This window comes from Artibeus jamaicensis, unplaced genomic scaffold (assembly GCF_021234435.1).
Source record: "Artibeus jamaicensis isolate MK-2021 breed Jamaican fruit bat unplaced genomic scaffold, CSHL_Jam_final scaffold_537, whole genome shotgun sequence".
NCBI classification, from domain to species: Eukaryota; Metazoa; Chordata; class Mammalia; order Chiroptera; family Phyllostomidae; genus Artibeus; species Artibeus jamaicensis.
In genome coordinates this window covers 13,173,957-13,189,192 of record NW_026522047.1, presented here as the reverse complement: position 1 = coordinate 13,189,192, position 15,236 = coordinate 13,173,957, and the positions used below count along the sequence as shown (strand labels likewise).

The window sequence follows — 15,236 nt, the reverse complement described above, 5'->3', positions numbered from 1 at the left end:
TACAAAGAAATAAAAGATAATTCATTTAAAAAATAAGGATATTAAGTAGAGGACTTTAGTAATGTGATCTGCCTTTAAGAAGGGTCACTGTGGCTGCATTAGGGCGAGACCAGGTTGGAACCAGGAGCAGGAGGTGGGAGGGTCTTACTGCCGGTGAGGAGGGAGTAGCAGGGGTGCGCAGGGCAGCGGGACAGGTTCAAGGCTGTGGGGAAATAGAGCCACCAGAGCCTGGTCATTACTTAGGGTCAGGATCAGGGTGACAACAGAGGATGAGCCCCAGGTTTCCAACTTGGAAACCCGGACCTAGGCCTGTAGTGTGCCCTGGGATTTAGCAAGGTGATATTAAAGAGGGGGGTACTTTTATCAGGGTGATGGACTTGACAAGCCAGAATATAGCGGGGTGAGCTCTGCAGGGAGGTGAGGCAGAGACCCAAGTTTAGGCTATGAATTGGAAGGAAGGGCTCTGGGGTAGGGCAAGGGATTGTCACGATTGTCACAGGAGCAGCCTTGGGTCTGGGGAACTGGGGACAAAGATATCAGTCCCCTGGAGGTATGTAGGAAGATCTAGGAGAAATCAACAGTGGCCTGGAGGAGGTGACGTTGAGTTGGGGCTAAGAATTAGGGAAATTTCACTGGATGGTGGAGGGGCCGGAAAGGGGACGATGTATCACAGACACAGAAGGTGGATCATGGAAGACCGCTGACGAAGAGGGAAGGGTTCGGGCCGGGCACGGGGCCTGCCACGTAGGATCGGAAGGGCAGACAGAACTTCTCCGTTTCCCAGGTCCACCTGCAAGGATTTGGGCAAATGTGAAAACAGCCCATCCACTGAAAAATGACCACAGGGGACTTGCAAGGATGCAGGCTTTTGTGAATGTAAAAGTAGTTTTTCCTTGCATTTGATCTGACCTGGGACTTGGAAAAAGTTTTGTGTCTGTGCAATGGATTTTTCCCCCTCTCACTTCACCTCTACTGCTTCCCCATTGCTTGCAGCCTATCCGGGGACACCCTGTGTCCAAGCTGCTGTGTATCTTCTCGGGCTTGGTGCTGCACTGATTTACGATTTAGGTTTGGTACCTGATGCTTTGCAGAGAACCTCCCTCACCCTCTCCCCGTTGTCATTGAGTGGGTTTTTTTTTTTTTTTTGGAGGCCGCAGCCAATTTGCAGTAATTAATGTGCTAAGAACAGCAGCTGCAGCGGTCATTAATTCCTTAATCTTGGAGTAGAGAGAGGAGCGGATTAGTGAGAGATAAATATAGCTTATGGCATTTTCTCTGGAGAACAAACCCTTTAAAAACAGTGCATTTCTGCTGCGGTGTGGGGTGGGGTAGGAGGAGGAGAGAGAGCCCTTTGCCTTCTTCTTGGGGAATTATTCTTGTGAGAAGGAAGGAGCGGGGTGAGGTAAAAGGGGAGTTCATGTAAAATGAGACAAAAAGGTTGACCCTGGACACCCCAGAGGCTTTCGCCTTCACTCCCAGGACCCCGAGACCTCTGGGTGAAGGTTCGCCTTTGGAGCTGCTACCAGTGTTTTGCTCACACATCAAACATCTGCTCAGGAAGGCAAGCGGGGAGAGGAGAGAGAAAGAAGAAAATCTGAGATGTTTTTCAAGATGAGATGAGAGGTTAGATAAAACTTAGATGGGACGAGAGATCACTCAAAGATGTTAATGGAAATCTTTGCAAACGAAAGCTTAAAGTTTCTTCAATCCAAAGAGCCAATCAGCCATAAATATGTGTGGGTTATTCAGATGCTTCCAAAGGTTATTCGAAAATTGCCTATTTCTCTGCAGAGAAGTGAGCTGTTTACTGCTTCAGAAACATGCCTCAGAGTGAATGCTTTTCTCATTTGAGACGGAGAAAATACCGGAATGCGTGTAATGCTGAGAAATGGTTGATTGGAGAGCTGAGAGGCGCCTGGGGCTGGAACTTAGGGTGGCTTCACTAAGTGTGTGTTGCCCAAGCTTTCAAATGGAGGAAAAAGCCGGCGACGTTGTCCTCCTGTGGCCTGGGCAGGTGCTGGGCTCTTTGTGGGTCAGGTGAAAGGCCACAGCGAGGCAGGTTATGGGGCAGACAAGGGGCCGTGGTAGGGGAGTTTGGTTTCTGCAACGTGGCCCTTGGGGACTGCACAGTAATTCCTCTGTGGGTTACACCTGCCTGGGGCAGGGAAGAGCTCACCAAGACTCTTGATGGGAATCTCATTCGTCCCTGGCTGGCTCTACTTCATGGACTCGAAGTATAGGACCCCTTCTGTATTCTGTGGGAGACCCTGTAACAGAGACTACCTTCTGGCCACTTAGGTAGATTTATACCAGATCCCGATAAGGCATGTTTTATAGTTCTGATCCCTCTTTTTGTGCACTGCTGGGATTGCCTTAACTGGGATCGAATTTATGTCCAAACCAGGGTTGACACAGGGCTTAACAACTGTGACTGCAGTGTCTGGACTCTGTAGCAAAGACAGTGTGGGGGACCCCCTTTCCATGAGACCTTTTTCATTGGAAAAAAAGGTCGAGAGGTGACATTTGCTAAGGGGCTACTGCAGGTAGTGCTGCACCAGGCATTTTTCACATCATATTTTAATTCAACCTTGAAATAATCCTTGAAAGATATTTCCTCATTTTTCCATACGAATGAAGTAATAGGCCCAAGGTGAAAGAGATACACACACACACACACACACACGGAAATGCTGAACTCTCCACTGTGGGGGTTCTTTCAAGGCCTCAGTCCCTGGTTCCCTGGACTTGGGAGAAGTCAACGGGAGTCATCCAGCTAAGCACCCACTGCTGCTTCGGTGACAAGGCATTGAAGGCCTGGTGGCCGTGTACCTCGCCCGCCCTCTGCCCTACTCGGGGACCTCCTGGTGGGCTGCACAAAGCATGGTCCACCCTGTCGATCAAGGTGCCAGGGTTTTCCCTCTGTTCTCCCAAAGCCCTGAGGACTGAGACTAAGTGGAATCACATAGTGTTATTATTTGTACCCTGAAAAATTTATGGCTCTTTGTTAAAATATAGATGAATATGTTGGCTGCTGAGAACTGAAGATAAGAAATAAACCAAGTTGTTGGCAACATTTCCCACGGGTTCCACTTGAGTGAGAATGAATCATTCATTGGATGTTCACGGCGACATCCACCACCAACCTGGCTGCTTTTAGAGGCTGAAGAAAACAAGTTCATTGTTGGTCGTACTGCCGCAACAGGAAAGGATAAAGCAAATTAATGTCAAAGTCATACAATGCCTGAGTCCTCCCTCAGTGTGGTTTAGCCTGTTGGGTCTGTTTGAGGACAGACAGTGCTCACCTGAACCTCCTGATTTAGGCAGGCTGTTTTTAGGTCCCAAGTTTTATCTTGTTTGTGCCCCTAGAGCATGACCCAGCTTGTAGGGCTCTATGAAGAGTAGTTTGTTTACAGCCCCATTTAATAAAGCCTGCTGTAAATTTGGCCCATTTTCACCTTGTCAACACACAGTATAAAACAGCACAATACCAACAGCAGAAGGTTTCATTGGTATTCGGTTTTGATTGTTAACATGGATAGAAGATAAACTGCTTAGCAGCTCCTCACAACCACATAAATTGGATGTCCAACAGTGCAAAACTCCAAAATGCATCTTTTAAGCCTGTGAAAAGAAGCATTAGAGGCAGAACTTAGAATTTGTTTCAACTGAGTTGACAGTAATCTCAGACACAAGGGAGTGTCCTGGGCACTCTCTATTTCTTTGAAAATTGATATGTTATGGCTAAAAGTAGCCAATAGCTCTGGAAGAAAAGCTAACACATTCTTGAATTATCCTTGAGTTCTTGCGCTTGGATTTCAAATTGTTCTAGTCATGGTCTACTCTACTTGAGAGTCTTGACTAACTTTGACTACCTGGTAAAAACTCAAAATTAAACGTAGATCACAAACAGTTTTATACATCAATTGATGATATCAGTGTGTGTGGTTAGAAAAAAGAAACAATTGTTTTTTTCCTTTGGTATATAAATATATTTTATAAATTTGTTATTGATGCTTCTTTGCTAGAGGTAGATTTTCCACTGTGGTAAGAGAAAACATCCAAGCTATTTCCTGCTTGAAAGTCCACAGTAGCTAAATATACTAAAATTACAGGAAAATATACAAATTCCTGAGTTGGCATTCAAAGACCCACCTTGCCAAGGCCTGGGAGGCAATACTTTCCATGGTTTTTGTGAGCCCCAATTCTCCCAGTCTAGAATGGTATTGCCTTCCATCTCTAACTTTGTACCCATCTTTCGCATTTCAAGCTCATTTGATCTCCTCCATGATTTTATTTTTCTACCTAATCTAGATTATTTCCAAATATTTCTATCACTTCTTTGTCATAGAGCATATACCTCTTTAGCAGTAAAGAACATCAATATTAAGCAAGACTTCCAAACTTCCCCATGGCTCATTGCAAACTGAGCACATCATGAGGCCTGGTAGGTCTTTTGATGGGGCGGCTGAGTGGACCATACTCTATTTCTGAAGGGCCCCCAGGCCTGTTGTGGAATAAAATAGTGTTCATTCCCCCAACATTGCACTTCCTGCCTGATGCGTGGGATTGTTTAGGGGAATAAAGGCAGGAATTCCAGTTCTGAAAATACCCTTAAATGTCTTCTCTCAGGTGTTCGGGCTTAAAAGAGAAAGAGAGGCAGCAGTTCTGAAGATGACCTGGGTTTTTCCCACTGCAGTGTGAAGTGCTCCCTGGGTTCCTTACCCACTTCTCAGACGTCTTCCTTCTCAGAGGTTGCATCAGGAAGGGTGTGGTGGGGCTGCTCTGCTGAGGTCTTGTCTGGCTGGAGCCCCTGGAGTCCCTTAATCAGCTTGTTTGGCCTGAGTGGTACGTGGTTACCTTGGAGCTGCCTCTGTCTTCTTCCTCCTCCCACGCTGAGCTCAGCAAAGTTTCCTGAGACTTCTTGAGGTCCCTACAAGCTCTCTGGTGCCTGATGCTGCTCTTCCATTTTGTTTTCACATCATTCTGGTCTAGATGGTGGACTTGACCTTCCCAGGTAAGAGAGTTACCTGATAACCTGCTAGGACCTCTGACTCTTCTTTACCTCGGGTGCAGAGGTGAGGGTAGGGAGTGGAGGTACTATGGTCTAACTGAGCAGCTGGACTCTCGCAGGGTCTTTGCCCTTTGCCAGGTTCTCTCCTTTTGGGGAGGCCAGCAGGGACCTATGTCTTACCTTAGCTTCTCCTTTTTCCCTTTCCTGAAGTTTGCAGTTCATTGTCTGGGGCATTAATGAAGATTCTGACCAGCCTTATGCATGCCCACACTGTTCAAAGTCCTTATCTTCCCCATTTCACTACTAGGTGGTGGGAGTCATGAGGTTTCATAATAGTCATAGTCATGGTACTTTATTGGACATACTTTGTCTGTGAGCAGAAGTCGATTGCCCAGATGGTTGAGGGAGGAACTGGCAGGTGTTTTTTTGTGTATGTGCATGTGGGCATGTGAGAGTGAGGACTGGTACCAGTGATATCAGTTATCAGGTCTTATCACCTGGGTGCTTGACTGGGTTTGTTCCATATCCCAGCCACCCAGGTGCTCACAGGAAAGCAATCCCAGGGTATCGGTGTGGTGTTTGGAAATGAACCCACTTAGGACAGAATTCTGATTCCATGACCTGCTCGCTATGTCTTCCTGGGCAAGTTCTTCAGCCTCTCTTCTCTTTGGTTCCTGATCTGAAGAACGAGGTTTCTGATTGCACCACCTTAGAAGTTTGTTGTGGGGATGAGATGAGGGAAGGTAGGTCAGAGCTCATTGTAGGTTCTAGTAAATGCTAGGGTTTTGTTTTGTTTTGTTTTTTGACTCAGGTCTGTGAGAAATGGGGTGGGGAATGCCAATATTTGCAGATACCCACGATGCACAGGGCTGTTACCTACTGGTCTAATTTAGTCATTCAACTAATACTCATCAAATGCATAGTATGGACTCTCTGCTCTAGGCTCTGGGACAATATTGAGTAAAACTAGACGTGGTGTCTGTCCTCATGTAGCTTATAGTCTCGTGGAGGAGATAGACATGAATCAATGACAAAAATATGCACAGGACTGAACATTATGATATGTGCTAAGAAAGAGAAGTGTAAGGTCCAGGAGCACTTGACCTAGTTTGTAAAATGATTAAGAGTAAATTAAGAGGAAGCAGAGGCACTGGTGTGTGCAAAAGTCATGTGGCAGAAGTGCCCATGGTTTATCTGAGGAATTATAAGGACATCAGTGGGGCTGGAACTGGTAGAAAAGTGGGGGATAATTCTATGAAATGAGACTGATGAGGTAGGTATATAGGAAGAATGACAACCCTCAAGAGATGTCCACGTCCTAGTCTGTGGAACCTGAGTGTGTTACTTTACGTGGCAAGTGGACTTTGCAGAAGTGATTAAGATTAAAGATCTTGAGATGAGATTGTTTTGGATCAGCTGGGTGGGCCCAGTGTAATCATGAGGGTTTTTATAGATGAAAGAGGAAGCAGGAGTGTCAGAATGAGAGAGTGGGTGGGAGGGGTGGCTGTGGGGAGAGGTAGAGAAAGGTTAGAAAATGCCACACTGCTGATTTTGAAGATGGAGGAAGGGGGCCACCAACTCAGGAATCCATCTGACATTTAGAAGCTGGAAAAGCCAAGGAAACAGATGATCTTCTTCTGGAGGCTCTAGAAGGAACACAGCCCTGATGACACCTTGACTTTAGCCATGTGAGACCCATTTTAAACTTCCGACCCCCCCAACTAGAGGATAAAACATTTGTGTTGTTTTAGGCTACTAGATTTGTGGTAATTTGTTCTACAGAAAAGGAAACTAATATAGTAGGCGAGGCCCAGTTTTGTAGGGCAGAAGTGTTCCCGCCTAGCACGTCCTTGGGGACAACCCAAGGGAAGGAAACAGCTGGGGTGCATGTGGTGACCCGAGATAAGGGTGGGGCTGGGTAACCCTGGGGGCCGAGACATGGCAAGATCTGGTGAGTGACCGGCTGTGAAGGACAAAGAAGCAGCTCCATCCATGGCGATCTGAGGGTTTTGAGATTGCAAGAATGAGAAGATAGTGTTTCCGTCCAACATGAGAGGAGGGCGGACAGGGGGCTGGAGTGGACAGCAGACTGCAGGACAGCAGGGCAGAGGGGTTGGGTGTGATTAACCGTGAGCCTGGTTTTACTGATGTTGAACTTGGAGCATTGATAGAAGAGTCAAGCCCTGCAACTTGGGGACACATGGGGTGTAACGGATGAAAAGATAAGAATTAGGTTAATAGAATGGGTAACAGGTGAGGAGTTGAGGTTGAAGATGTGCCTCTGGAAGATGAAGATTGAGATGAGGGGTGAAGCAATGAACATAAAAGGTTTCTTTGAAATTGTCTAAAGATGGCAGGAAAGAGGGGTGGCCCTCTGGCACTCACCGAGTGCCTGCTTTGATGAGACATTAGAATACATTTGACTTCTTGAATATGTGTTAACTGGTTTAATCCTAATACCCCGTTTTGTCCCTCTATTAGGTGACAGGATGAGCATTATTTTTAAAAGATGTTAAGTACAGAATGAGAGAAGTTAAGTAACTTGCCTATAATCAAATAGCACCATGTACATTGTTAGGGCAAAGAAAGTGGATGGAGTAGGAATTTGCCTGGTGTGGTGTCACCGAAGCCAAGGAGTTGGAGGGATGATCTACAATCTCAAAAATTACTCCTTGAAGACCAGCCAATCAGCATCCAGAATCCTGAATGACACTTTGTTAGAACCCACCCTCTGGAGCACTGGGCACCAGGTGCTATTCTTTTGAGGTACGTTTTATTGTCAACTGTCTTTTTAGTTATAGCTTCTATGATGATGATGATGATGATGTTGATGATGATAATGATGTGTGTGTGACAGAGACAGAGAGAGAGATAGTAGAAGTAGATCACTGCTCTCACATGCACCATTAATCTCCCCAACTAGAGAGTCAGGTTATAGATGTTTTTGATCTTTAAGATGCGAGGCCTTCCCAGAAGTACTGGTTATAATTTTAGTGACAAACACTGTGGGAAGTATTTGACTTTTGGCTCGGAAGTTGCATGGTCCAGATGAATCAATAATCTATGACACATCTTTTCAGTTCCCCCCAGTGATGTCTATAAAAGGCAGTCTTTAAAATGGCCCACCCACATTCAGGCAGAATCAGATGGTCCATTAATTCAGATCCGAACTGAAAACTCTCACCTCTCTGCCTTGAGCTTGTTCAGGATGCAGTCTGCATCTAGTTACGAAAATGAATGCTTACGGTGACCGCAGCCCTGCATCCGATACCCCATATGGCACCAGAGTACAGACCCTCAACAGGCACTTTCATCTTTGGTCATTTCAGCCTGAAAATACAATTAGACTTGGCTGTCAGACAGATGAAATCTGTCATATTTCCCCTATAGGAGCTGCACTCAGTCCAGATCAATAAATACAAAACCACTTGCCCATAAATTTCAAACTAGCTTGAGCCTTCGATACGTGTGGGCTTAAATTCCCTCGTATCTGGCATACGCTGCTTCCTGGCCGAGCAGTCTGTTTCTGTGATTAGTGCAATTTCATAGCTGGACCAGAAAAACAAGGCTGAAAACCATCGCTATAAAGCGGCAGATGGCTTTGCCACACCTTCCTGTAAGGGCAGTTCCCCAAGAAAAAGAAAGGCTTTTTTTTTTTTTTTTAGCTTCTTGCTGTATAGAATGGAACTTTCAAATTGGGATGAGTTCAAGTTGTTTCCTGAGTATAGCTCCATAAATCTGTTGTTATTTTTTTTCCTATTCCTCCTTGAGATTTCAAACGGAATTTGTAATAAGCTTCGCCTGGACACGACTTGTCACACGGAAGAGATGTGATTTGTATAGAGATATGAGACGCTTCGTGAGTGCTTCAGAGAGCCAGCTTTTACTCGATGAGACATACATGTTGCACTGGCTTTATGAAGAGTAAGATGTGCTGGCTTTTTCTTCACAGGCTGTTAACCAAGATAACATTTCTTTGAGGGGAAGGTAAATTCTAACCCCTATTTCTTTACCCCCTCGCTGTTCCCCTTCCCCCCGCCTCAGTTCAGCGGAGAGGCCCGATTTCACACAAAGGGAATATTTTTTTTCCAGTGTGACACTGAATTAGGCTGTAAAATTTGCTGCCATAGGATATTAAGTGAGGCAATTAACCTAGACTATTTAGAGGCAAGAATTAGACGTTTGCTATATCTGAATAAGAATATCTCTATTTTCACAAGTTATTGTGGAATAGAAGCCTCCAGACTTCCAAACACAGGTGCTTGCTAAGCAAAGTGATTATAAAATCAGGTCAAGAGAAAAAAAATCTCCTGTAACACACGATATAAAAAGACATGTCAAGTGATGTGCTGTCACTTCCTCGAAGGCCGTGGCTGTTGCAGGTGGACTGTATTCTAAGAACGGCTAAGCCCACCTGGCCGAGGGCCCATCCCTGGCTCCGTCTGGCCATTTTTCTGCTGGGAGTTCATGGAGGCTCAGTGACATTGTCTGATGCTGCCCACTTTGTGACAGAAGCGCTCACATTACAACAGAAGCTCCTCATGACTAGTAAATAGAAACTTGCCTCTGAGGGCTATTTAAAGTCAGCAATTCAAGACAGGTGAAGCAAAGGATACATCTTGTGTCTCTGAGGCAAGCATTTTGGGGGAATCAAATGATTTGTGCAAATCATTCCTGGAGTCATGATAGGCTTTAGAGGTGTTTTTAATTATACCAAGTAAAATCTTACTGACTTAGCAGGTTTGGGTTGGTACAGACCAAGGATCCCCATCCTTAGAAGCTGGAGGAGGGGGAAGGGCATGCGACTGGTCCATGAAGAGGCCAAAGAGTGAACCTTAACAATACAAAACACAACTTACGTGTCATTTTACCGACTAGAGACTAATTTACATGAAAAAGCTGGTTTTAAAACATCTCCCCTGCACTGGCCCTCCAAACTGAGATATATAGGATGTAATATGCAAGGTCCGAAAGGTATCCAGCCTTGTAATATGAAAAATAGAGGCATTTATTAAAGAAGATATAAGATACAAGAAACATTGTACATAAGAAAATGGTAGCTCAGTTCCCTCCAGAGTAGGCACCTTGGGACCTCACAACCATCAGCTGCCATGTCATATTTTCCTGAATCTCATTGATGGTCTGTAATCTCTTCCCTTTCAAAGGTGGTTTTAGTTTCGGGAAAAGCCAGAAGTCACAGGGCACCAAATCTGGTCTGCAGTGGGGCTGAGTCACCTGGGTGATTTGATGTTTCACCGGAAAACTCTGCAGGAGATGTGATGCATGAGCAGGCACCTTGTTGTGATGAAGCTGCCAATCACCAGTTCCCCAGAGCTGCGGCCTTCTGAATCATCTGAATAGTTTCCACAGAGGAATGTTCAAGCTTAACCCAAAATTGATGCAGATTTGTTGCTGTACTCACTCATTTTGAATGTGACGGCCACACAGCACACATGCTCACTCAATGGCATCTACTGATGCCACTGACTAGTACAGTGAAGTCAGCATTGTTCATGCATGTGCATTCCAGTCCACTCTCCTTGGCTTCCGGGTTACACTGATGTCACACAAACTGTTCTTGTTATATTAATAATGGCTGGACTTTTTCCAGACAGACTATATATCTCCTAACAGGAAACAAATGCGACACTCAAATTAGGGTAATTCAAGGAGAACTAAGAAGGTCTATTTACTAAGAGGTAAGCTCATGGAAACCAGAAGGGGTAGTCTGGGAAACTGGGTTTGCAACAGTTGAGCTGTTACCACCCCTGAGGCTGACAGGGTGTGAGCAAGGAGAGCTCACCCAACCAGAGCCGTTATCAAACCTATAAGAAGACTTTCCTAGAGCATGTCTTTGGAGGGAGGGGCCGTGACCTTCAGTGAGGGCATCAGGACACCTCACGGAGAAGCAGCTGGAGAGACCCCACCCTGACCTTGCTCCTCACTGCCCGTGAGGGCTTCCCGTGGGACAGAGGGCACAGCAGCCCAAATGATGTGCTCCGTATGGAAAAGAGCAGAGGAGGCAAGCGCGTCTCCACCAAACGGAAGACTCATTTCCTGAGTGGCATGCTCACCTCACTTCCTGAGTGACAATACAGTCCATCAGATAGAATTTTGCTTTCTTCATAACACTCACCCGAGAGCCTTTGCATTGCAAGAATGGTAGTTTGGAGCCAGTGGGTGTTTCTAGAAGGACAGGCTTATTGTGAGAATTCGGCGCATCCAGAGGACTGTATGAGTCCAGAGGGCTTGGTACAGCTGGGGGAGTATCCTTGCCCAAGTGGGGCAGGGGAAGGTTGAGGTGGGAGTGCAAAAAGGAGGCTGTACGTGACTTCGTGCAGTTGGAGAAAGCACCACGTACTTCACTTCCCAAATTTTACTGAGGTGGAGACTGAGTCAGAGAGGCTGTGTCTGAGCGCAGGGTCATGTGCGAGTGACTGCAGAGGCAGAAGTCAAATCTCGGTCCCTTAACTTGCTGTCCACTCAACTCATTCCTGCTCGTCGCTTCTTCTCATTCTCTCAGAAGGTTTACATGTCGGCGTTTCCGAGTTGTCTTCTCAGACCTTTCTCTGCGGGCTCGTTGCCTGAGATGAGGTGATTTTTCAGAAGGAAATAGGGCACGAAAGTTGTGGTTTGCTGAACTTAACATCATCTGATCTGGAAGAGTCATGACTGTGGAAGAGGGAGACATCTGTAAGTGATGTGTGTGCTTCTGAGATAAAAACAGAAACTACAATAACATCAGGGGAGAAAAAGGACTATGTTGGAAGATCCTCTGACTACCTGACAATTACTGCTGGAATCCATGCTCTCTCCCACTGGAGCTGAAATGTCCTCTAACGAAATCATTATGGCCGTAAAACCTTGGAACTCATGAAAATTTATGAACGGAAAATAGAGATGTTGAAGGAATGACCTGAGGTGGAGACAACAGAGCCTTAGACAAAACTATAAATGATGCATTAAACTAAGCGCAATATGAACTTGAAGTTCCGCCACATTCCCCACTGAGTTGTGGGCAAAGCCAATAAACTCCGTCATAAATGAGGATGTATTTCGGGCACGTGGTTTCCAGCCTGGAGAGGTACAGGTGCTCTCTGTGACTTAGTTACTGCATGAGACAGAAATTAGGTCACAGTCAGCTGATGTGTTCTACCGCTTTCCTTTTTACTTCCACGGAACATTTTTATCTGTTTTCTCCTTTTTCATCTTTCAGAGTATGCACAGGGATTTGAATTCCAAGGTGTCTGGTACTAGAAGGCTGGTGGTAAGATCGACACAAAGAATTGAGCTTTGTGCACCGGAAATCTCACAATAAACCTCTGTCCTCATCATAACATCACCTGATCTTTCAAAAGCGTTCCCCACTGAAATGTGCAGTTATACGTGGTCAGGATGGGGATAGCATGGCAGACAGTACTCCCTGGAGCTGGCTGCTCAGACTTGTCTAGCCGGAACCTTCCTTTTGTATCAGCCTCTTGGGGACCACAATTTCCGTGGAGTTCACTGCCATGAAAGGAGGCTGTCGTTGCCAAGCCATGAGACTTTAAAGCAGATTACTCAGCTAAGCTGCCATTTTAGGATTCCGACATTCATCTCATGCTCTGTTACCTGGAGAAAAGGGGAGAAAAGCGAGACAGACGCTCCATGACAATAAAGTACGGCAGGCGTTAACGCTGATGGACAGAAGGAGAGGTTTGGGCTGTGGACTTGCCTGGTGGAGGACAGATGCCACAACTTTTGGTTGTGCCTTTGCAAATGGAGAGACATTGGCTAACTGCTCCCACAGGAGGGGGCTTGATTACCACCCACTGGCCTCATTTGGGGGGGGTCACGATATAAAAGTGGGTGCTTAGAAGAGTCAGCAGGTCTGATTAATATCCTCGAGGCAGTGCTTATGAGCCATTTTTGGCCCATCGAATGGCTAATAATAAAATACAGTGGTGCAATTTGTGTTTTTACTGCAGGCCAATTAAGAAGGGGGAGAGAGTGGGAAGTAAAGTGACATGTCCTTGCAAAGCCGAAACAACAGTCATAGCAGCAGGAGGGGGACAAAGACAGGCGCAAGGGAAGCAGCCAGCCACTTAGAGCAGCTAAAAGGGTCAGGCATCTCATGTCTTGTTGCCCACCCCCTGCCAGAAAATCCCCCTTTCCTGCTGGCTTGTAGGGCACTGGATATTTTCAAAGGGGAATAATTATGTGGCAACATATGTTCATCCAGACAGAGATTGGTGAGTTTCAAACAGAGTGGTATTTAAAAAAAAATCGCTGGAAGAGGAAATGGTGTTTCTCAACATTCTTATCGAGTTCTGTAAGGCTTGCATCCTTGGGTTTTGTGATTTAGCCTTCCTTCCTTGGTCTATTTTAAAGCCAGGAGAAAGAAGGCTTAGAACAAACTTTTATCATTGTATTATTATTTTCCCCCCAGTGTTCATTGAGGGTAGGTATTTGAGTGTGGGTTTAAAACAATGTGCCCTTTCTGCAGTGCTGGGGTGCACTAATCACTCTAGGAAATTCTCTTGGCATTTCCTGACCAGGCTGCTTCTTAAGGTACTGTTATTTTCTTTGGCTGCCTGGAGACCAGGAAGGAGAGAGAGATGGAGGAAGGGAGGAGGAAGTAAGTAAGAGAGGGGGAAGTATGGAAGGGGAGTGAGGGAAATAAATTCAGGTTTAACTTTATGAAGTAAAAGGGAGAGAGGGAGGGAGGAGGAAGGAAGAATCAGGAATCAATGGAAATTGTTCATAATTTGAACCACCGAGGGTAAAAGCTTGCCACTTAAGACCAGTGGAGGAAATAAATAGTGCCTACTGCCCGTGGGACAAGATGAGAACTGGGTGGGGGTAAGTTTGTCAAGCTTTTTGCACATCCAAATGTATTTGGTCACTGAAGACACGCGGATCGATCCTGGAGAGTGAAAAAAAAGAGGAAGAAAGGTCTAGGTAATGTAGGGCCTAAATATCACTACTGAGAACTCTGGTGAGGCAGGACCAGGGTGAAGTATCAACTCTAAGTTCTCTGTTTAAGTGGAAGGAATTCCTTGGATATTTGCTCACCCATCTCTTTCTGGTTTTTTTTTTTCTGCACATTCTGTTTTGACTTTTTAAAAAACAATTTCGAGCTTTGTCTTTTTTCCCCTGGTTATAAAAACAAACCCCAAGTATGAGCCCTTTGCTTTTCTACCTCAAGGAACTCACCCTGTGGTCTTGGGGGAACATGGTGTTTGTCTCACGTCCCTGTCTCAGTTGTCCCCTGGCCACTGTTTGCCTGAGTCGTGCACCAGCCTTGGTTGTTCTGGGTGAAAAAGAGTAGCCCCGTGGAAAGGGGGGCAGGGGAGTGTTAGCTGCTCCCCTGACCTTGCTCTCAGGTTATCTCCAGCAGCGAAACTGTGAGAGAATTCCACCAAGTATGCAGGAGCTCAGCAAACAAACAACCCCGAGTGAGCAGGCAGAAAAGAACTCTTCCACAGATTCACTGAAGTCTTGTCTCTTCTCCTCTGTGGGGCTCCGGCTGTGACTTCAGTGGAACGTGCACGGGAGGCAGAAAGCTCTCCTGAATTCTTGAGACGACTTTCACGTGCCCTTCATGTGGGCAATCGGCAGCTGGAAGTCTCTCAACTGGGGGCTGGGTCCCAGGCTGCTTAGGGATCTGTGAGTGAGGGGACAGCTCTGAGTGTACAGGTGGGCCTCTGTGAGTGAGGGGATGGAAGGCCCTGAGCATACAGGTGGGCCTCGGGCTTCTCTAGAGAACTTGTTTCCCTGCTCAGGCAGGGGGAGGAGGTGTCTCTCCAACACTGAAGCCGGTTTGCATCTCTTGCATTCCACAAATTTTACCAATGATTGTCCGTTTCTAATATCTATTATGCTCATTTACAGCCCATTAATTTCCCCTATGAAAACCCATTTCTGAAATTCAGTATGCTAATTAGCAAAATGTTTCTTGTTGATTAGAGATATGGATTATAGAAGGCTTTTAGTAATCACCTCTGGAGTTCGGCCTTTCTGCTAAAAGGCTTTGTGACCGCCCTGGGGTGTGGACAGCTGATTACTGCAGTTGTCTGCTCCTAGGGTGTAGCCCAAGCTGTAAAGGAAAACAACCCCATGCAAATCTACCCTGTACCACACTTGCTCACTATTGAGTAAATCACGGGTGCGTGTGAATCCAAATCCTTATACTGTGTAAGTGGCCATATATAATATTGTGTGTGTGCTATATAATAAGTGATTT

At 45.8% G+C, this 15,236-nt stretch overlaps 1 long non-coding RNA gene across 1 annotated transcript; it reads left to right on the top strand.

Annotated features, from left to right (window-relative positions):
* Positions 1–4,861: 4,861 nt before the first annotated feature.
* LOC119034882 (uncharacterized) lies at positions 4,862–13,669 on the top strand. The gene is made up of 4 exons (XR_005079660.2): positions 4,862–5,014; positions 7,493–7,777; positions 8,783–8,998; positions 10,177–13,669. It is a non-coding gene; the product is annotated as an uncharacterized LOC119034882 (long non-coding RNA).
* The last annotated feature ends 1,567 nt before the right edge of the window (positions 13,670–15,236 follow it).